Source organism: Bos taurus, chromosome X (genome assembly GCF_002263795.3).
Source record: "Bos taurus isolate L1 Dominette 01449 registration number 42190680 breed Hereford chromosome X, ARS-UCD2.0, whole genome shotgun sequence".
Lineage (NCBI taxonomy): Eukaryota > Metazoa > Chordata > Mammalia > Artiodactyla > Bovidae > Bos > Bos taurus.
In genome coordinates this window covers 53,089,508-53,111,041 of record NC_037357.1, presented here as the reverse complement: position 1 = coordinate 53,111,041, position 21,534 = coordinate 53,089,508, and the positions used below count along the sequence as shown (strand labels likewise).

At 44.7% G+C, this 21,534-nt stretch overlaps 1 protein-coding gene across 27 annotated transcripts in view; it reads right to left on the bottom strand.

The window, feature by feature from the left end:
- IL1RAPL2 (interleukin 1 receptor accessory protein like 2) overlaps nt 1-21,534 on the bottom strand; it is a 1,479,614-nt gene that overhangs the window by 1,446,053 nt on the left and 12,027 nt on the right. For 11 of the 27 annotated variants that reach the window (XR_009493477.1, XM_059883624.1, XM_059883625.1 and 8 more), the window contains 5 exons: nt 21,112-21,469; nt 9,215-9,321; nt 6,456-6,767; nt 5,156-5,240; nt 2,289-2,371 (listed from right to left, as the gene is read on the bottom strand). The gene's annotated coding sequence lies outside the window, so the exon portion shown is untranslated. The other 16 variants (XR_009493478.1, XM_059883629.1, XM_024988506.2 and 13 more) reach the window with 12 other exon arrangements.

The window sequence follows — 21,534 nt, the reverse complement described above, 5'->3', positions numbered from 1 at the left end:
AGGGACAGATTTCCTCTTCTTGGGAAATCACTGTGGATGGTGACTGCAGCCATCAAATCAGAAAATGTCTGATTCTTGGCAAGAAAGTGATAACAAACCTAGATAGTGTGTTGAAAAGCAGAGACATTACTCTGCCAATAAAGATCCATACAGTCAAGGCTATGGTCTTCCCAGTGGTGACACATGGTTGTGAGAGCTAGACCTTAAAAATGCAGAGCATGGAAGAATTGATGGCTTCAAACTGTGGTGCTGGTGAAGACTCCTGAGAGGCCCTTGGACAACAAGGTGATCAAACCAATCAATCATAAGGGAAATCAACCCTGAATACTCCTTGGAAGGACTGATGCTGAAGCTGAAACTCCAGTATTTTCGTCATCTGATATGAACAGCTGACTCATTCGAAAAGCCCCTGTTGCTGGGGAAGATTGAGGGCAGAAGAAGAGGGAGTCAGAGGATGAGATAGTTGGATGGCATCATCAATGCAATGGACATGAACTTGGGGAAACTTAGGGAGATGGTGAGGGACAGATAGGACTGGTGTGCTGCAGTCTATGGTGTTGAAAAGAGTTGGACAGGACTGAGCAAATGAAAAACAACAACTACATTTGTCATAGCTTTTCCTCCAAGGAGCAAGCATTTTTTAATTTCATGGCTGCAGTCACCATTTGCAGTGATTTTGGAACCCAAGAAAATAAAGTCTGTCACTGTTTGCATTGTTTCCCCATCTATTTGCCATGAAATGATGGGACTGGATGCCATGATCTTCATTTTTTGAATGTTAAACTTTAAAGCAGCTTTTTCTCTGAACTCTTTCACCCTCATCAAGAGGCTCTTTAGTTCCTCTTCACTTTCTGCCATAAGGGTGGTATCATCTGCATATCTGAGGTTAATGATATTTCTCCCAACAATCTTGGTTCCAACTTGTGAGTCATCTAGCCCAGCATTTTACATGATGTACTCTGCATATAAGTTAAAGATGCAGGGTGACAACAGTCACCTTTGATGTATTCCTTTCCCAATTTTGAACCAGTCCATTGTTCCATGTATGGTTCTAACTAGACCTGGTTCTAACTAGACATTATCTAATGACAAACCTAGACATGTTCAGTTCTAACTAGACATTGTGTAATCATAGACCTAGACAGCATATTAAGAAGCAGAGACATGACTTTGCCAACAAAGGTTTCATAGTCAAAGCTATGGTCTTTCTAGTAGTCATGTATGGATGCAAGAGCTGGACTAAAAAGAAGGCTGACCACTGAAAAATTGATATTTCCAAACTGTGGTGCTGGAGAAGACTCTCAAAAGTCCCTTGGACAGCCAGAAGATAAAACCAGTCAATCCTAAAAGATATCAACCCTTAATATTCATATGAAGGATTGATGGTGAAGATGAAGCTCTAATACTTTGGCCACGTGATGCAAAGAGTGGACTCATTGGAAAAGACCCTGATGCTGGGAAAGATTGAGGACATGAGGAGAAGAGGCTGACAGAGGATAAGATGGTTGGATGTCATAACCTACTCAATAGACATGAGTTTGAGCAAACTCCAGGAGATTGTGAAGAACAGGGAAGCCTGGTGTGCTGCAGTCCATGGGGTCGCAAAGAGTTGGACACAACTAAGCAAATGAACAACATACTCCTGATGTGAATGTAAAACAGTAGTCATTGTGGAAAACAGCACGGCTCAAAAAAAATCTTTAATATTAGAATTACCGTATGATCCAGCAATTTCACTTCTGTATATACATACCCAAAAGAACTAAAAGTAGTCTCAAAGAGGTATGTGTACACCATGTTCTTAACAGTATTATTCACAACAGCTAAAATGTGGAGGCTACTTGTGTCCATCAACAGATTGAACGCATAAGCAAATGTGGAATACACATACAGTGAAATATTATTCAGCCTTTAAAAGGAAGGAAATTCTGACATGCTACAACTGAGATGAAATTTGAAGATATTATGCTAGGTGAAACAAATAACTCGCAAAAAGGCAACTATGTACTGTATAATTCCATTTATAAGAGATACTTACAGTAATCAAAATTACGGAGATAGAAAATAGAATGGTAGTTGCCAGAGCTGAGGGGAAGCGTGGTATAGGGCGTTATTGTTTAATGGGTATAGAGTTTCATTTTGCAAGTTATGAAGATAGATAGTGATGGCTACACAACATTATGAGGGTGTTTAATAACATTGAACTGTATATTTATTGGTTAAGTTATTAAATATTATATGATTATATGTTTTTTAATTCGAAAAGTAAGGAGAGAACTATTACTTACTACTTTGCAAGTATCTTTAGAATGTATCTCTACTTCAAGGAAATTGCCTTGAAAATCAGAGCTGATACTTATAGGTGGAGTTTCTGAAAAAAAAAAAAGTTTATGGAACACTAGTCAATGAGTTCATCCTCAAACAACTTGAGAGGTCCTAGATCAAAACATAAGTGAATAACTGAACATTCATATGTTTTGAGAAAAAAGTATGCTTAAGTATATATCATGTTTACTTAATATTCTTTTTCATCTGACTTCTTCAATTAACTAAGTAGGTAGAATCATTTTAGATAAGAGGGCTTCTAGGACTTCCCTGGTGGTCCAATGGTTAAGACTCCATGCCCCCACTGCAGGGAGGTGTGAGTTCAGTCCCTGGTCAGGGAACTAAGATCCCACATGCCACATGGTACAGTCAAAATATCTTTTAAAAAAGACGGCTCTAATGCACATTCAAAATACTGTGCTAAAAACTTCAGAAAAGAGGAAGATGCTGCCAAGGAGGTAACAAAATCCTTGGAAGTTTATGATATCCTTTGGTTACATTCACAAATGATAAGAAAGCCTTCCTCAGTGATCAATGCAAAGAAATAGAGGAAAACAATAGAATGGGAAAGAGTAGAGATCTCTTCCAGAAAATTAGAGATAGCAAGGGAACATTTCATGCAAAGATGGGCTCAATAAAGGGCAGAAATGTTATGGACCTAACAGAAGCAGAAGATATTGAGAGGAGGTGGCAAGAATACACAGAAGAACTGTACAAAAAAGATCTTCACGACCCAGATAATCACGATGGTGTGAACACTCACCTAGAGCCAGACATCCTGGAATGTGAAGTCAAGTGGGCCTTAGGAAGCATCACAATGAACAAAGCTAGTAGAGGTGATGGAATTCCAGTTGAGCTATTTCAAATCCTAAAAGATGATACTGTGAAAGTGCTGTCCTCAATATGCCAGGAAATTTGGAAAACTCAGCAGTGGCCACAGGACTGGAAAAGGTCAGTTTTCATTCCAATCCCAAAGAAAGGCAATCCCACAGAATGCTCAAACTACCCCACAATTGCACTCATCTCACATGCTAGTAAAGTAATACTCAAAATTCTGAAGCCAGGGTTCAACATTACACAAACCATGAACTTCCAGATGTTCAAGCTGGTTTTAGAAAAGGCAGAGGAACCAGAGATCAAATTGCCAACATTCGCTGGATCATCAGAAAAACAAGAGAGTTCCGGAAAAACATCTATTTCTGCTTTATTGACTATGCCAAAGCCTTTGACTGTGTGGACCACAACAAACTCTGGAAAATTCTGAAAGAGATGGGAATACAAGACCACATGACCTGCCTCTTAAGAAACCTGTATGCAGGTCAGGAAGCAACAGTTAGAACTGGACATGGAACAACAGACTGGTTCCAAATAGGAAAAGGAGTACGTCAAGGCTGTATATTGTCACCCTGCTTATTTAACTTATATGCAGAGTACATCATGAGAAATGCTGGGCTGGATGAAGCACAAGCTGGAATCAACATTGCCAGGAGAAATATCAATAACCTCACATATGTAGATGACACCACCCTTATGGCAGAAAGTGAAGAAGAACTAAAGAGCCTCTTGATGAAAGTCAAAGAGGAGAGTGAAAAGGTTGGCTTAAAGCTCAACATTCAGAAAACTAAGATCACGGCATCTGGTCCCATCACTTCATGGGAAATAGATGGGGAAACAGTGGAAACAGTGTCAGACTTTATTTTTGGGGGCTCCAAAATCACTGTAGATGGTGACTTCAGCCATGAAATTAAAAGATGCTTACTCCTTGGAAGCAAAGTTATGACCAACCTAGACAGCATATTGAAAAGCAGAGACATTACTGTGCCAACAAAGGTCTGTCTCGTCAAGGCTACGGTTTTTCCAGTAGTCATGTATGGATGTGAGAGTTGAACTGTGAAGAAAGCTGGGCACTGAAGAATTGATGCTTTTGAACTGTGGTGTTGGAGAAGACTCTTGAGAGTCCCTTGGACTGCAAGGAGATCCAACAAGTCCATTCTAAAGGAGATCAGTCCTGGGTGTTCTTTGGAAGGACTGATGTTGAAGCTGAAACTCCATTACTTTGGCCACCTGATGTGAAGAGCTGACTCATTTGAAAAGAACTTGATGATAGGAAAGATTGAAGGCAGGAGGAGGAGGGGGCAAGAGAAGGTGAGATGGTTGGATGGCATCACCGACTCCATTGAGATGAGTTTGAATAAACTCCAGGAGTTGGTGATGGACAGAGAGGCCTGGTGTGCTGTAGTCCATGGGGGTCACGAAGAGTCAGACACAATTGAGCAACTGAACTGAACTGAACAATATGGATAAGATAAAGCATATACTATAATTAACATGTCCATAAGGACAGTTCCAGTTAGTGTCTATCATACTGATGTAACTATCAGTAGCACACTCTTTCACTTTGGAAAGTGTCCCCCTTCAAACAATAAATTATATGGTCACCCCCAATCATGAGAGAAGAAAAAAATAGGTGTTTGATAGCTTGGAGGGTAAAATCATGTACATCTCATGGGAGAGGCTAATCTGAAAAGTCTCCATGAAGATGTATTTGAGTAGCCATCACAAAAGATAACTCTAAATGGATCATAGATCTAGTCTCTTAGTAACTGGAAAGTTTATAATACAATAATATTGTCTATAATCACTATGTTATGTATTAATTCTCCAGAACTTATTTATCTACTAGATGCAAGTTTGTACTCTGAAACAACATCTCCCCAATTCCTCCACTTCCAGTCTCTGATAATCACCATTCTACTCTGCTTTAGATTTTTTTTAATATTCCACATACAAGTGATATTGTACAATATTTGTATTTCTCTGCCTGACATACCTCTCGGTAATGCCCTCAAGGTCCATCAGTGTTGTCACAAATGGCAAGACTTCTTCTTTCTCATGACTGAAAAATACTGTTCTCACTACAAAAAAAAAAAAAAAAGATAATTATGTGATGTTATAGAGCTGTTAGCTAACTGGTGGTAATCATACTGTAATATATAAACAGACCAAAATGACATATTCTATACCTAAACTTACACAATATTATGTGTCAATTATATCTCAACAAAAAAATATATTTTAAAAGGTAGTAGGAAGAAAATTATAAAAATCCTCTGCCATCCTGTTCTACCTCCTTCAGCACAATGATTCTCCAGCCACACCTGGGAAGAACTGCTCCTGGTGGACTATACTCTACATTCAGTAGTTTCCAAACTGCTCCTTCCTCTGTACTTAAGCTGTTGTCTTGCAGGAGAAATGGGCCTTTGAACACTTTCATGCTCGGAGAGAATAAAGGACTATTTTCCTAAAGTGGCAGACTGCAAGGGCCTAGCAGCCTTCAACACAGAGTAAAATGAAATCCATGTTTTCAGGGACCTATCAAAAGAGAGATGTTTTCTGGACTCAGGAATCAACTTTAAAAAATTCTTTTATCATTGCAATTGTAGAAAAAAATTAAGACAAGAATATTTCAAAATAGAAAACAAACAAAATAGATCATAGACCTAAATGTAAAATGCAAAACCCTAAAACTCAGAAGATAATATAAGAAAACATAGATGACACTGAGTATGACAATGACTTTTTAAATAAAACACCAAAAATGAGATTCAAGAAAGAAATAATTAATAGGCTGAACTTCATTAAAATCAACAACTTCTGTTCTGAAAAAGACAGTATCAAGAGAATTAGAAGACAGGTCACAGACTGGGAGAAAATATTTGCAAAAGACACATTTGATACAGGACCATTATCCAAAAAATACAAAGAACACTTAAAAGTTAACAATAAAAAAACCGACAACCCAATTTTAAAATGGGCAAAAGATCTGAACAGACACCTCATGAAAGAAGATATACAGATGGCAAATAAGCAAATGAAAAGATTCCTCACATCATATGTCATCATGGAAATGGAAATTAAGATGACTATAAGATATACTATATACCTATTGGAATGGCCAAAATGCAGAGCACTGAAACACAGGGAAAGGTGTGTTTTTCCCTGGAATTTTTATTCATTGATGGTAGGAACGAAACATGGTACAGACACTTTGGAAGACAGTTTGGCGGTTTCTTACAAAACTAAACATGCTTTTATCAAATGATTCAGCAATCACACACTTTGGCACTTACCCAAAGGAGCTGAAAACATATGTCTATGAAAGAACCAGTCCATGGATATTTATAGAAGTTTTATTCATACTTATCAAAGTTTGGGAGCAACAGAGGTGTCCTTCAGTAGGTGAATGGATAAATAAATTGTAATACATCCAGTTGTTGTTGTTGTTGTTCAGTCACTAAGTCACATCCAACTCTGCAACTCCACGGACTGCAGCACAACAGGCTCCCCTGTCCTTCACCGTCTCCCAAAGTTTGCTCAAATTGGTGTCCATTGAGACTGTGATGCTGACTATTTTATCCTCTGGCACCCTGCTCTCCCTTTGCCTGGTGTAAAGAGACGACTCATTTAGAAAAGACCCTGATGCTGGGAAAGACTGAAGGCAAAAGGTACATCCAGACAAAGGAATATTCACCCCTAAAAAACGAATGAGTTATCAAGAAACAAATACATAATTACTAAGTGAAAGAAGCCAAACTGAAAAGACTACACATTGTATAATCCTTGTGCATCCTCAGTTGTGTACAACTCTGCAACATCTCTGGGCTTCTCTGTCCACTCTTCTCCAAGAATACTGGAGTGGGTTGCCATTTCCTTCTCGAGGGGATCTTCCTGATGCAGGGATTGAATCCACATTTCCTGCTTGGCAGGCAGAGCCACCAGGGAATCCTCTGTACGCATACTGTATGATTCAAACCACACAACATTTTGCATAAGGCAAAATTAAAGACGATTTAAAAAAATGTGTTGTTTCTAGGGGTGAGAAAGAGGAATAGACAAAGCATAGATTTTTAGGGCAGTGAATACACTATTTATGATTATTATAGTAACGGATATAGAGGTGTCCCAGGTGGCACAGTGGTAAAGAATCCAACTGCCAATGCAGGAGACACAGGAGATGCAGGTTTGACCCCTGAGTCAGGAAGATTTGCTGGAGGAGGAAAAGGCAACCACCCGACCGGGTGGGCTACAGTCCATTGGGTCACAAAGAGTTGAACATGATTGACGGACTGAGCACACACACAATAATAGATATGTGTCGCTATACTTTTGTCCAAACCGATAAAAATTTACAACGCTGTAAACTATGGCCTTTGGGTGATTATCATTTGTCAATGTAGGTTCATCATTCCTTAAAAAAAATTGTATCATTCTGGGGTGTGATATTGATAATGGGGGAGGCTATGGAGGTGCAGAACAGAGGAAAATATGAGAAATCTCTATACTTTCCCGTCAATTATATTTTATACCGAAAACTATATGTAAAGTCCTTGGCAATATAATGTACAGTACGGCGACAGTTAATAATATTGCACTGCATATGAGAAAGATGCTGAGAATAAGTCTTAAAAATTCTCATCACAAGAAAAAAATCGTGTAATTATGTATGGTGACAGATGTTAACTAGACTTATGGTGATCATTTTTCAACTAATACAAGTATCAAAAAATTGTATTGTACACTTGAAAATAATGTTATATATCAATTATACATCAATGAAATAAAAATAAAGTTTTACATTTAAGATGGCATTTGAAAAGAATGTAGAAAGATATATATGATTTTGACCAGTAGGAATGACCTGTTGGAGAGATCAGGGGATACAAGAAGCAAAGGGAGGAATCAGGTAGACAGAAAAAATAGGGAGTCCAACATGATGGAACCAAGTGGTAGGCGGGGAGGTGGTGCAGGGGGGAAGGGCATTAAAAGGGGAAGTCAAGGACCTGAGGGAGAACCTCTAGTCTTGGTTGTACCCAATCAGCTACATTGCTAGCACCATCCTATATTTGCATAGGGCCGAACCTGGGAAAACTCAGCTGGTAAAGAATCAGCCTACAATACAGGACACCCCGGTTGGATTCCTGGGTGGGGTATATCCCCTGGAGAACGGATAGGCTACCCAGGCCAGTATTCCTAGGCTTCCTTGGTGACTCAGACGGTAAAAAAAAACCCGCCTGCAATGCAGGACACCTGGATTCGATCCCTGGGTTGGGAAGATCCCCTAGCGAAGGGAACTCCCACTCCAGTATTCTTGCCTGGAGAATTCCATGAACACAAGAGCCTGTCCGGCTATAATCCATGGGGTCCTAAAGACTGGGACGCAACTGCGCAACATTCAATCTCACTTTACCCAGGGAAAACACACCCCCTTCCCGGATTGGTCCTGGGTGTAACCAATCAGGCACATGCTGCCACCATCCCATATTTGCATAGGGCCAAAATGGGAAACCTCAGCGGGTAAACCATCACCCTACAATGCATGACACCCTGGTTGGATTCCTGGGTCGGGCATATCCCCTGGAGAAGGGATAGGCTACCCAGGCCAGTATTCCGAGGCTTCCTGGTGGGTCAGATGGAAAGAAACTGCCTGAAATGGAGAGATCCTGGGTTCGTCCTCTGGGTTGGGAAGATCCCCTGGCGATCAACTCCAGTATTCTTGCCTGGAGAATTCCATGAACACAAGAGCCTGTCAGGCTATAATCCATGGGGTCCTAAAGACTTGGACACAACTGTGCAACGTTCAATCTCACTTTACCCAGGGAAAACACACCCCCTTCCCGGATTGGTCCTGGGTGTAACCAATCAGACACATGTTGCCACTATCCCATATTCGCATAGGGCCAAATGGGAAACCTCAGCGGGTAAACCATCAGCCTACAGTGCAGGACACCCGGGTGGGATTTCTGGGTCGGGCATATCCCCTGGAGAAGCGATAGGCTACCTATACCAGTATTCCTAGGCTTCCCTGGTGGCTCAGAAGGAGAGAACCCACCTGAAATGCAGGAGTCCTGGGCTCGACCTCTGGGTTGGGAAGATCTCCAGGTGATGGGAACTCCCACTCCAGTATTCTTGCCTGAAGAATTCCATGAACAGAAGAGCCTGTCAGGGTATACCCATGGGTTCCTAAACAGTTGGACACAACTGCGCAACATTCACACTCACTTCAACCAGGGAAAACACACCCCCTTCCCTGATTGGTCATGGGTGTAACCAGTGAGGTACATGCTAGCACCATCCATTATTTGCATACAGCCAAACCTGGAAACCTCAGCAGGCAGAGCATCAGCCTACAATGCAGGACACCCCGGTTGGATTCCTAGGTCGGGCATATCCCCTGAAGCAATAGGCTACATGTGCCAGTATTCCTAGGCTTCCCTAGTGCCTAAGACAGAAAGAAACCGCCTGAAATGCAGGAGTCCAGGGTTCAACCTCTGGGTTGGGAAGATCCCCTAGCGATGGGAGCTCCCACTCCAGTATTGTTGCCTGGAGAATTCCATGAACAGAAGACTGTCAGGGTATAACGAATGGAGTCCTAAAGAGTTGGACACAACTGAGCAACTTTCTCTTTCACCAGGGAAAACACACCGCCTTCCCTGATTGGTCCTGGGTGCCACCAATCAGGCACATGCTGGCACCATCCCATATACGCATAGGGCCGAAATGGGAAACCTCAGCGGGTAAACCATCAGCCTACAATGCGTGACACCCTGGTTGGATTCCTGGGTCGGGCATATCCCCTGGAGAAGGGATAGGCTACCCAGGCCAGTATTCCTAGGCTTCCCTGGTGGCTCAGATGGAAAGAAACTGCCTGAAATGGAGAGATCCTGGGTTCGTCCTCTGGGTTGGGAAGATCCCCTGGCGATCAACTCCTGTATTCTTGCCTGGAGAATTCCATGAACACAAGAGCCTGTCAGGCTATAAACCATGGCGTCCTAAAGAGTTGGACACAACTGCACAAGGTTCACTCTCACTTTACCCAGGGAAAACACAGCCCCTTCCCTGATTGGTCCTGGGTGTAACCAATCAGGCACATGCTGGCACCATCCCATATTCACATAGGGCCAAACCTGGAAACCTCAGCAGGTAAAGCATTAAACTAAAATGCAGGACACCTGGGTGGGATTCCTGGGTCGGGTATATCCCCTGGAGAAGCGATAGGCTACCCATGCCAGTATTCTAGGCTTCCCTGTGGCTCAGATGGAGAGAACCCGCCTGAAATGTAGGAGTCCTGGGTTCGACCTCTGGGTTCGGAAGATCCCCTGGTGATGGGAACTCCCACTCCAGTATTCTTGCCTGGAGAATTACATCAACACAAGAGCCTGTCAGGGTATACCCATGGGTTCCTAAACAGTTGGACACAACTGCGCAAGGTTCCCTCTCACTTTAACCAGAGAAAACACACCCCCTTCCCTGATTGGTCCTGGGTGCCACCAATCAGGCACATGCTGGCACCATCCCATATTTGCATAGGGCCAAACCTGGAAACCTCAGCAGGTAAAGCATCAGTGTACAATGCAGGACACCCCAGTTTGATTCCTGGGTCGGGCCTATCCTCTGGAGAAGCGATAGGCTACCTATGCCAGTATTCTTAAGCTTCCCTGGTGGCTCAGATGGAAAGAAACCGCCTGAAATGGTGAGGTCCTGGGTTCGTCCTCTCGGTTGGGAAGATCCCCAGGCGATGGGAAGTCCCACTCCAGTATTCTCGCCTGGAGAATTCCATGAAAACAAGAGCCTGTCAGGGTATAACCCATGGGTTCCTAAAGAGTTGGACACAACTGAGCAACTTTCTCTTTCACCAAGGAACACACTCACTTCCCTGATTGGTCCTGGGTGTAACCAATCAGGCACATGCTGGCACCATCCCATATTCGCATATGGCTCAAATGGGAAACCTCAGCAGGTAAAGCATCAGTCGACAATGCAAGACACCCCGGTTGGATTCCTGGGTCGGGCATATCCCCTGGAAAAGCGATAGGCTACCTATGCCAGTATTACTAGGCTTCTCTGGTGGCTCAGACGGAAAGAAACCGCCTGAAATGCAGGAGTCCTGGGTTCGACTTCTGGGTTGGGAAGATCCCCTGGATATGGGAACTCCCACTCCAGTACTCTTGCCTGGAGCATTCCATGAACAGAAGAGTCTGTCAGGGTATAACGCATGGAGTCCTAAAGAGTTGGACACAATTGAGCAACTTTCTCTTTCACGAGGGAAAACACACCCCCTTCCCTGATTGGTCCTGGGTGTAACCAATCAGGCACATGATGGCACCATCCCATATTTGCATAGGGCCGAAATGGGAAACCTCAGCGGTTAAACCATCAGCGTACAATGCAGGGCACCCAGTGGGATTACTGGGTCGGGCATATCCCCTGGAGAAGCAATAGGCTACCTATGCCAGTATTTCTAGGCGTCCCAGGTGGCTCAGACAGAAAGAAACCGCCTGAAATGCAGGAGTCCAGGGTTCGACCTTTAGGTTGGGAAGATACCCTGGCGATGTGAACTCCTACTCCAATATTCTTGCTTGGAGAATTCCATTCACACAAGAGCCTGTCAGGGTATACCCATGGGTTCCTAAAGAGTTGGATGCAACTGCGCAATGTTCACTCTCATTTTAACAAGGGAAAACACACCCCCTACCCTGATTGGTCGTGGGTGTAACTAAGCAGGTTAGCACCATCCCATATTTGCAAGGGCCAAACCTGGAAACCTCAGCAGGTAGAGCATCAGCCTACAATGCAGGACACCCCGGTTGGATTCCTGGGTCAGGCATATCCTCTGGAGAAGGGACAGACTACCTGTGCCAGTATTCCTAGCCTCCCTGGTGGCCCAGGGGGAAAGAAACCGCCTCAAATGGAGTGGTCCTGGGTTCGTCCTCTAGGTGGGAAGATCCCTTGGTGATGGGAACTCCCACTCCAGTATTCTTCCTGGAGAATTGCATGGACACAAGAGCCTGTCAGGCTATAATCCATGGGGTCCTAAAGAGTTGGACACAACTGCGCAATGTTCACTCTCACCGTACCCATGGAAAACACACCCCCTTCCCTGATTGGTATTGGGTGCAAGCAATCAGGCACATGGTGGCACCATGTCATATTCGCATAGGGCCAAATCTGGAAACCTCAGTAGGTAAAGCATCAGCCTACAATGCAGGACACCCCGGGTTGAATCCTGGGTCGGGCATATCCCCTAGAGAAGGGATAGGCTACCTATGCCAGTATTCCTAGGATTCTCTGGTGCCTCAGATGGAAAGAAACCGCCTGAAATGTAGGAGTCCTGGGTTCGACCTCTGGGTTGGGAAGATCCGCTGGTGATGGGAATTGCAACTCCATATTCTTGCCTGGAGAATTCCATGAACACAAGAGCCTCTCAGGGTATAACGCTAGCAGTCCTAAAGAGTTGGACACAACTGAGCAACTTTCTCTTTCACAGGGGAAAACACACCCCCTTCCCTGATTGGTCCTGGGTGCCACCAATCAGCCACATGCTAGAACCATCCCATATTTGCATACGGCCAAAATGGGAAACCTCAGTGGGTAAAGCATCAGCCTACAATGCAGGACACTCCGGTTTGATTTCTGGGTCGGGCATATCCCCTGGAGAAGGGATAGGCTACCTGTGCCAGTATCCCTAGGCTCCCCTGGTGGCTCAGAGGGAAAGAAACCACCTGAAATGGAGAGTTCTGGGGTTCATCCTCTGGGTTGCGAAGATCCCCTGGCGATGGGATCTCCGCAACTCAAGTATTCTTGCCTGGAGAATTCCATGAATACAAGAGCCTGTCAGGCGATAATCCGTGGGATCCTAAAGAGTTTGACACAACTGCGCAATGCTCACTCACTTAAACCAGGGAAAACACACCCCCTTCCCTGATTGGTCCTGGGTGTAACCAATCAGGCACATGCTGGCACCATCCCATATAGGCATAGGGCCGAAATGGGAAACCTCAGAGGGTAAACCATCAGCCTACAATGCAGGACACCCCGGTTGGATTCCTGGGTCGGGCATATCCCCTGGAGAAGGGATAGGCTACCCAGGCCAGTATTCCTAGGCTCCCCTTGTGGCTCAGACGGTAAAGAACCCGTCTAAAATGTAGGAGTCCTGGGTTCAGCCTCTGGGTTGGGAAGATACCCTGGCGATGGGAATTCCCACTCAGGTATCTTGCCTGGAGAATTCCATGAACAGAAGAGCCTCTCAGGGTATAACCCATGGAGTCCTAAAGAGTTGGACACAACAGACCAATTTCTCTTTCACCAGGGAAAATACACGCCCTTCCCTGATTGGTCCTGGATGTAACCAATCAGGCACATGCTGGCCTCAACCCATATTTACATAGGGCCAAAACTGGAAACCTCAACAGGTAAAGCATCAGTCTACAATGCAGGACACCCCAGTTGGATTCCTGGGTCAGGCATATCCCCTGGAGAAGGGATAGGCTAACCAGGCCAGTATTCCTAGGCTTCCGTGGTGGCTCAGACAGTTAAAGAACCCGCCTAAATTTTAGGAGACCGGGGTTCTATCCCTTGTTTGGGAAGATCCCCTGCGATGGGAACTCCCATTCCAGTATTCTTGCCTGGAGAATTCCATGAACACAAGAGCCTGTCAGGGTATAACACATGGAGTCCTGAAGAGTTGGACACAACTGAGCAACTTTCTCTTTCACCAGGGAAAACACACCCCCATCCCTTATTGGTCCTGGATGTAACCAATCAGGCACATGCTGGCCTCAACCCATATTTGCATAGGGCCAAACCTGGAAACCTCAGCAGGTAAAGCATCAGCCTACAGTGAAGGAAACCCCGGCTGGATTCCTGGGTCGGGCATATCCCCTGGAGAAGCGATAGGCTACCTATGCCAGTATTCCTAGGCTTCCCTGGTGGATCAGATGGAGAGACCCGCCAGAAAGCCAGGAGTCCTGAGTTCGACCTTTGGGTTGGGAAGATCCCCTGGCGATGGGAACTCCCACTCCAGTATTCTTGCCTGGAAATTCCATGAACTCAAGAGCCTGTCAGGGTATACCCATGGGTTCCTAAAGAGTTGTACACAACTGCTCAGCGTTCACTCTCACTTTAACCAGGGAAAACACCCTCTTCCCTGATTGATCCTGGGTGCAACCAATCAGGCACATGCTGTCACCATCCCATATTTGCATAGGGCTGAAACGGAAAACCTCAGTGGTTAAAGCATCAGCCTACAATGTGGGACACACTGGTTGGATTCCTGGGTCGGGCATATCCCCTGGAGAAGGGATAGGCTACCTGTACCAGTATTCCTACGCTTCTGTGGTGGATCAGACAGACCATTCCAGTATTCTTGCCTGGAGAATTGCATGAACAGAAGAGCCTGTCAGGGTATAACCCATGGAGTCCTAAAGAGTTGGACACAACTGAACAACTTCTCTTTCACCAGGGAAAACACACCCTCTTCCCTGATTGGTCCTCGGTGTAACCAGTCAGGCACAAGCTAGCACCATCCCATATTTGCATACGGCCAAACCTGGAAGCCTCAGCATGTAGAGCATCAGCCTACGATGCAGGACACCCCGGTTTGATTCCTGGGTCGGGCATATCCCCTGAAGAAGCGATAGACTACCTATTCCAGTATTCCTAGGCTTGCCTTATGGCTCAGATGGAAAGAAACCACCTGAAATGCAGGAGTTCAGGGTTCAACCTCTGGGTTGGGAAGATCCCCTGGCAATGGGAACTCCCACTCCAGTATTTTTCCCTGGAGAAATCCATGAACACAAGAGCCTCTCAGAGTATAACACATGGAGTCCTAAAGAGTTGGACACAACTGAGGAACTTTCTCTTTCACAGGGGAAAACACACCCCCATCCCTGATTGGTCCTGGGTGCCACCAATCAGGCACATGCTGGCACCATCCCATATTTGCATAGGGCCGGAAATGGGGAACCTCAGCGGTTAAACGATCAGCCTACAATGCAGGACACCCCGGTTGGATTCCTGGGTTTGGCATATCCCCTGACAAGTGATAGGCTACCCAGGCCACTATTCCTAGGCTTCCTTGGTGGCTCAGACAGTAAAGACTCCGCCTGCAATGCAGGAGACCTGGGCTCGATCCCTCGGTTGTGAAGATCCCCTGGAGATGGGAACTCCCACTCCAGTATTCTTGCCTGGTAATTTCATGAACACAAGAGCCTGTCAGGCTATAATCCATGGGGTCCTAAACAGTTGCACACAAGTGCACAACCTTCACTGTCACTTTACCCAGGGAAAACACACCCCCTTCCCGGATTGGTCCTGGGTGTAACCAATCAGGCACATGCTGGCACGACCCCATATTGGCATAGGGCCAAACCTGGAAACCTCAGCAGGTAAAGCATCAGCCTGCAATGCAGGTTGGATTCCTGGTTTGGGCATATCCCCTGGAGAAGCGATAGGCTACCTATGCCAGTATTCCTAGGCTTCCCTGGTGGCGTAGATGGAAAGAAACCACCTGAAATGCAGGAGTCCTGAGTTCGACCTCTGGGTTGGGAATACACCCTGCGATGGGAACTCCCACTCCAGTATTCTTGCCTAGAGAATTTCATGAACAGAAGAGCCTCTCAGGGTATAACCCATGGAGTCCTAAAGAGTTGGACACAACTGTGCAACTTTCTATTTCACCAGGAAAAGCACACCCCCTTCCCTGATTGGTCCTGGGTGCCACCAATCAGGCACATGCTGGCACCATCCCATATTTGCATAGGGTCGAAATGGGAAACCTCCGAAGGTAAAGCATCAGACTACAATGCAGGACACCCTGGTTAGGATTCCTGGGTCAGGCATATCCCCTGGAGAAGGGATAGGCTACCCAGGCCAGTATTCCTAGGCTTTCCTGGTGGCTCAGATGGGAAGAAACCACCTGAAAGGAGAGAGGTCCTGGGTTCATCCTCTGGGTTGGGAAGATCCCCTGGCTATGGGAACTCCACAACCCAAGTATTCTTGCCTGGAGAATTCCATGAACACAAGAGCCTGTCAGGCTATAATCCATGGTGTCCTAAAGAGTTGGACACAACTGCACAACGCTCGCTCACTTTAACCAGGGAAAACACACCCCCATCCCTGGTTAGTCCTGGGTGTAACCAATCAGGCACATGCTGGCACCATCCCATATTCACATAGGGCCAAACCTGGGAAAATTCAGCAGGTAAAGCATCAGCCTACAATGCAGGACACCCCGGTTGAATTCCTGGGTGGGCATATCCCCTGGAGAAGGGATAGGCTACTCAGGCCAGTATTCCTATGCTTCCCTGGTGGCCCAGACGGTAAAGAACCTGCCTAAAATGCAGGAGACCTGGGTTCGATCCCTGGCTTGGGAAGATCCCCTGGTGATGGGAACTCCCACTCCAGTATTCTTGCCTGGAGAATTCCACGAACACAAGAGCCTCTCAGGGTATAACGCTAGCAGTCCTAAAGAGTTGGACACAACTGAGCAACTTTCTCTTTCTTCAGGGAAAACACACCCCCTTCTCTGATTGGTCCTGGGTGCCACCAATCAGGCACATGCTGGCACCATCCCATATTTGCATAGGGGCAAACCTGGAAACCTCAGCAGGTAAAGCATCAGCCTACAATGCAGGACACCCCGGTTGGATTCCTGGATCGGGCATATCCTCTGGAGAAGGGATAGGCTACCTATGCCAGTATTCCTAGGCTTCCCTGGTGGCTCAGACAGAAAGAAACTGCCTGAAATGAAGGAGTCCTGGGTTGGGAAGATCCCCTGGTGATGGGAACTCCCACTCCAGTATTGTTGCCTGGAAAATTGGGTATAACGCATGGATTCCTAAAGAGTTGGACACAACTGAGCAACTTTCACTCTCACTGTAACCAGGGAAAACACACCTCCTTCCCCGATTGGTCCTGGGTGTAACCAATCAGGCACATGCTGGCCCCATCCCATATTTGCATAGGGCTGATCCTGTGAAAGAGCTGGTAAAGAATCAGCCTACAGTGTAGGACACCCTGGTTGGATTCTTGGGTGGGGCATATCCACTGGAGAAGGGATAGGCTACCTGTGCTAGTATTCCTAGGCTTCCCTGGTGGCTCAGACGGTAAAAACCCACCTGAAATCCAGGAGACCTGGGTTCGATCCCTGGGTTGGAAAGATCCCCTTGCAATGGGAACTCCCACTGCAGAATTCTTGCCTGGAGAATTCCATGAACAGAAGAGCCTGTCAGGCTATAATCCATGGGATCATAAAGAGTTGGATACAACTGAGCAACTTTCAGTTTCAGTTTCACCAGGGAAAACACACCCCCTTCCCTGATTGGTCCTGGTTGTAACCAATCAGGCACATGCTCGCACCATCCAATATTTGCATACGGCCTAACATGGGGAAACACACACCCCTTGCTCGAATACTCCTGTGTTACCAATCAGAGGCATGCAAGAACTGTCACCTATTTTGCATAGGGCATAACCAATCAGGCTCCAGGGTGTGGAAACCAAAGGTATAAAGAAAGGAAGCCAAAAAAACTTCGGTTTTCTTCGACGTTACAGCTGTTCCTGAATGGTAAGGGTTAGTTTTCCTTGGAGCTGCCCCTTGACGTGTTCATGATGTGAGCTGCCACTGGAGATCCCTTTCATGTGAGCTGTCACCGGAGGTGCCCATAGGTTGAGTTGTCACTAACTGGCACTTGTCTTTCCCTTAGGTCGAGTTGTTAGTAACTGGTGCTGTTCTAGGTCAAGCTGCTCCTAAGGTGAGGTGTCAGTAATTAATTCTGTCCCTAGTTCAAGTTGTCACTGTGTAAACTTAACTGCATGTGTTCAGTTCTGTCTTTGACTCTATGCAATCCTGTAAATGGTAGCTCGCCACATTGCTCTATCCGTGGGATTCTCCAAGCAAGAATACTTGAGTGGGTGGTATGCTCTCCAGTAGGGGTTCTTCTGGACCCAGAGCTAGAACCCACGCCTCATTTTTGTGTGTGTGTGTGCATTGCAGGTGGATTGTTTATCACTGGCACTACCTGAGTACCCGGGAAGAAGTTATAACTGTGCTGTAAGTAGTTTTCACTAACAATATGACTTGTTGCATGCTTAATAAAATCTTGTTTGAGCTGCATGTTATCCTTGATTCCAAACTTTGTCTAGTCTGCAGTATATGAGAATGGTCTAAAAACAAATTGCTAAGTTACACTGTGTTCATCTTGTGGCCAGCCCTGAGTAACAAGGTAAAGAATCAGAACTTGATTCTCTAGACCGTAGGAAGGAACAAAAGTTTTTTCAGCAGAAAGTGTTCGGAGGGTTACCGGTGGTTTAGCGGTAAAGAATCTGCCTACAGTGTAGGAGACATAGGAGGTAGGGGTTCGATCCCTGGGTTGGGAAGATCTGGAGGAGGAAATGGAAACCAGTATTCTTGCCTGGAGAATTCCTTGGACAGAGAAGACTGGGGGCTACAAAGGGTCAGACACAACTGAAGTAACCAAGCATACACACACTTTGAGCATAGATGTGGTGTAGAAAGGTGATTGCCTTACCCTTTCACCTCCACCATGCAACAAGTAATGATAGTTCTATTATATGAATTAGCTCTGCAGACAGACAAACTTTGGGCCAGTTTCTTACTACTGTTGGGCACTTCTGAGGCATTTTCAGGTACTGGTTAAATGTTTGATTCCTCAAAGAAAAGTGAAAAGAAAGTGAAGTCGCTCAGTAGTGTCTGACTCTTTGCGACCCCATGGACTATGTTTACCAGGTTCCTCCGTCCATAGGATTTTTCAGGCAAGAGTACAGGAGTGGCTTGCCGTTTCCTTCTCCAGGGTATCTTCCCCACCCAGGGATCAAACCCAGGTCTCCTCCATTGCAGGCAGATGCTTTACCATCTGAGCTACCAGCAAAGCCCTCCTCAGGGACGACTGAGCTTAATTTCCTATCTCTGCTATTACCTGTTTTCTTTTTGTTGGACTGAGTTACTTTAAGGGTACTCTATACTCAAAATTTTAAAACAGTATAGTAGTAAAGGGAGTGATTTGTGGACTAATGTAAAATCACTAGTCTACAGCTGTGTAACCTAGATCAAGAAATATAAGCACTCCAAGGCTATTTCCTCATCTGTAAAATAATACCATTAAGAGTGCATATGTGCTCAGTTGTGTCTGACCCTTTGGCCTGCCAGGGTCCTCTGTTTGTGGGATTCTCTATGCAAGAATACTGGAGAGAGTTGCCATTTCCTCCAAGAGATCTTGCTGACACAGCAATCAAATCTGCGTCTCCTGCATTGGCAGGCAGATTTACCACGGAGCTACCTAGGAAGCCCATCAGTAAGAGTACCCAACATTACATAGTTCTCGCGGGTATTACATTAGCAAGGGCTTAAAACATAGTAAGTTCTAATAAGCAGTTCTTAAAATTTGTATACAGATTTTAGTGGATTTTTCAGAGTAGCAGATATAACATCATCTCTTAAGAATATTTTCAGCAGGGAGCAGGGGCCATCAGACAAAAGAACTTCTCATTGATTAACCTGTTGTAAATTCATTCATTCATTCAAAGTTGAAACCTTTATAAAAATCTTTTACCCTGAAATTCTTCAGGGACAACAGAAAATGTATTTTGCTTCTCTGTCTTTGGCAAGCTAACCATGTCTGTGATTCATTAGAGTCACAGGAATGACTGAAATATTTTGGTTTCTGTCTGTCGAAAAATATATTTCATCTTTCCAGTGTAAAACGTATATTTCTCTTCTTTTAAAAATCCTGTTGGATTGTACTTAACATAGTCATTAGTAACCATCAGAGGTGCCACACTTGGCTGAAACAAACATTCATAAACTACAAAATTCTACACTGAAGGTTTAATATGACTCCATCCTCGAATCCTATTCCAGGAAAGCATCTTACAGGTGTCTCAGCACTGCCAAGGACTCAGTAGGACTATTCCTTCACTCCCACAGGGCTCTCACATCTGCTTAGTACCGTTTAATATTGTCCCCCTTGGCCTGGCCCATGTGACATCCCGGTGAGAAAGCCCTGTAAACCTTTTAGGTTATGTAGTCCTCAAATCACATTAGACAATCCTGCTATGAATCGCTGGTGCAAATGCCCCAGGCATAGCTCGGGTTATGGAATCGTAACCATATGTTTCCACATTCACACCTTCAATTTCAATAAGCCGATGTGCCACATTTATTCACATATCCAGAAACATGGGTAGAGAGGTTATGAAGGGAAAGGAAAATGGTGCTTGCCAGTGCACAGAACAATATATCTTAGTGGGAAAATACATAGCTCTTGGAGACCCTGTGTTTGATGACAATTCCATCACTTGCTATGTTGTTATTTTGGGCAGTTAACATCACCTCCTGGAGCCCTTAATTTTCTCATCTGGAAAAGGATAATAATAGTACCTGCCTTACAAGCTTGTTAAAGGGATTAAAAGAGAAAAAGAAAATGAAAGCATAGCATATAATAGGCATTAAATAAATCTATGATTATTTTTGTGATTTGCAGGTTTCTGCTGTCAAACAGCACTTCTCAGGCTACTTCCTGTGTATAAACTCTGTAGTATTGATACTAGGGACTGTAGAGTATAGAATGATTTTTTTTTTTTATGTTGCATGAGAAATGTGTGTGTTTTAAAGTACTGACCTTAAAAAGGTAAGACTGATCTTGGTCTCCTTTTGGAAAGGATTTTTGTCTCAATAGCTTCCCAGTCTTACACAACATGTCACTCTTCTAAACCAACTTGAAATTGCCATGACAGAACTCTCATACTGATTGCCCATCCTGAAATTTTCTTTTGCCCTAATAAGAGGTTTCCTTCTCCAAAGGAAAAGTTAATTCATATGTTAATTTGTATGATGTTTAAAAGTTTGAAGAATAATTTATGTACAGAAAAGACTTCTTAATGGACTTTGTTCTCCTTTTTATTGTTTACCCTATTCCCCAATCCACTCACCTTACCCACTCCACTTCCAAACTGTAGCAACAATGTGTCCTGGTTCTGCTGCTTCCAAATGATGGTCATCAACCATTCCTAAACATTTAGATGGCCGTTGATCACTTAATATGGATTCATAGTTGCCTATTATCTTTATTACCTATATTTTGTATGTGTACTCTAGCCATTTGTTGAGCTACTTAACTGATGGTGGTTGGTGGTCTACTCGCCAGGTCATATCCGACTCTTGTGACCCCATGGACTGTGTAGCATGCCATGTTCCTCTGTCCATTGAATTTTCCAGGCAAGATACTGGAGTGGGTTGCCATTTTCTTCTCCAGGGGATCTTCCTGACCCAGGGATCAAGCCCTTGTTCCTGCATTGCAAGAAGAGTTTTATGAGAAAACATCAGGGATAGGAAAAAAACGCCAAAGAGTATAA